The sequence below is a fragment of the Propithecus coquereli genome, unplaced genomic scaffold (genome assembly GCF_000956105.1).
Source record: "Propithecus coquereli isolate 6110/MARCELLA unplaced genomic scaffold, Pcoq_1.0 Scaffold48, whole genome shotgun sequence".
In the NCBI taxonomy this organism is placed as follows: domain Eukaryota; kingdom Metazoa; phylum Chordata; class Mammalia; order Primates; family Indriidae; genus Propithecus; species Propithecus coquereli.
The window spans coordinates 6145128-6146966 of record NW_012150618.1 but is presented as its reverse complement, the minus strand read 5'-3'; the positions used below and the strand labels follow the sequence as shown (position 1 = coordinate 6146966).

General features: G+C 40.6%; 1 protein-coding gene across 1 annotated transcript in view; it reads left to right on the top strand.

Annotated features, from left to right (window-relative positions):
- The window catches only part of UTRN (utrophin), a 522534-nt gene that overhangs the window by 429358 nt on the left and 91337 nt on the right, over positions 1-1839 (top strand). The gene's annotated exons all lie outside the window — the stretch shown is intronic.

The following is a 1839-nucleotide window of genomic DNA, read 5'->3' as shown; positions in this document are numbered from 1 at the left end:
CATATATATTTAATAGAATATTGAATTTAGGAGTGAGCACAAAAAAATGGTAAATCTGTTGAAATTTAAAGGTTTGCTGTTTAAGGCACATTTGTTCCTTTGACAAGTCATGAAGGAAGCTTTGCTTTGGCTCATAATCCTCCTCAATAAGAAGGGAAATCCCTATGAAGACCATAAAATTAACCCACATGCATTTATTGTAACCATTTAAACAGCAAATTTGTCTTTATTGATCTAGTTCTATGTATGCACACAAGACATTAGATTATCTTCAGAAGCATGTGGTTAGCCAGTTCCCGATTGCAGACACACAGAATATTAAGAGCATTAGAATTCAGGAGACAAATAATCTGATTCATGTCCTCCTGAGTTTTTTTTTTTTTTTAATCCACATAGTTCGATCCACATTACCAAAGATATATTTTAAGTAAAAGAGCACTGTAGGCAGATGGAAGCTACCCTCTTGCTTCTCCTTGCAGTTCTCTTTAAGGAAGTGGCGGGGCCCACGGAAATGTGTGACCAGAGGCAGCTGGGCCTGTTGCTTCATGATGCCATCCAGATCCCCCGGCAGCTGGGAGAAGTAGCGGCTTTCGGAGGCAGTAATATTGAGCCTAGCGTTCGCAGCTGCTTCCAGCAGGTAAGCACAGAGGATCAGCGGCATATAGCATGTGTTGGAGAAGGGTGTTAGGAGGTTCCGAGACATGGAATAGGGAATTCGTGCTGAAGCCAAATGGTGGAAGACTTTGGGTCCCATCCAGTAAGTTTGTATTTTATTTCTTAAGGCGTATTTGATTCAAGGAATAGTGACCCCTACAAGGAGACTGACTGTTTTTCTTTGGATTGATCTCAAATCTTTAACCTGTGCTATGAGATTGATGTCTTCCTTTCCCCCGGCCTTCTCATTTGCCACTCCTCCCCTGGCTCTCTGCTTTCCAGCCCGCAGTTTTAGTTCCTTGACTCCCGCCTGAGTGTGTTGGACCTGTGCCCCCTGTTTAGAATTCACCTCCTTCCCCTCTGCCCACTAACTCCCTTCTCATCCCTGATCCTTATTCAGTGTTTAAATTTTAGCTTCACTCTCACATCCTCCTGGAATCTTTCTCTTACCCCTTCAGATGATGTATGTGTCTCTACTATCTTCACCTTAATATCTTCTACCTCTTCCTTCTCATGCTCATTGCAATTATAATTACATACCGCACTGTAGAATTCATTGATCAGTATTTGTTTCTTCTATAGGAGCCTAAGCTCCATGAAGACGAAGATTGTGTCTATCTCTTTACTATTATTTCCTGACTTAGTCCATTCAGGTTGCTATAACAGAATGCCATAAACTGGGTGGCTTACAAACAACAGAAATTTTTTTTTCATAATTCTGGAGGCTGAGACGTTCAAGATCAAGGTGCCAACAGATTTGGTATTTGGTGAGGGCCCATTTTCTGGTTCATCGAGCCCTCCTGCTGTGCCCTCACATGATGGAAGGAGTGAATGAGCTCCCTCGAGCCTCTTTTATAAGGGCACTAATCCCATTCATGAGGGCTCCACCCTTATCACCTAAACACCTGCTAGACGGCCTATGACCTAATATCATCCCCTTGGGTGTTAGGTTCTAACATATGAATTTTGGGAGGACACAAGCATTCAGACCATAGCATATCCCTATGCACAGTGCCTTAAACATCATAGCTACTTTAATAAATATTTGTTAAATAAATGAATGAAAATGCCCTGAGTTATTTCTAGGTAAGATTTTTTAAAAATATAAATTAAAGGTACTATTAAAATAGCAGTATTTTCTTTGAGAATATACATACAAAAGAAGAATGATGTACAAAGTTTTAT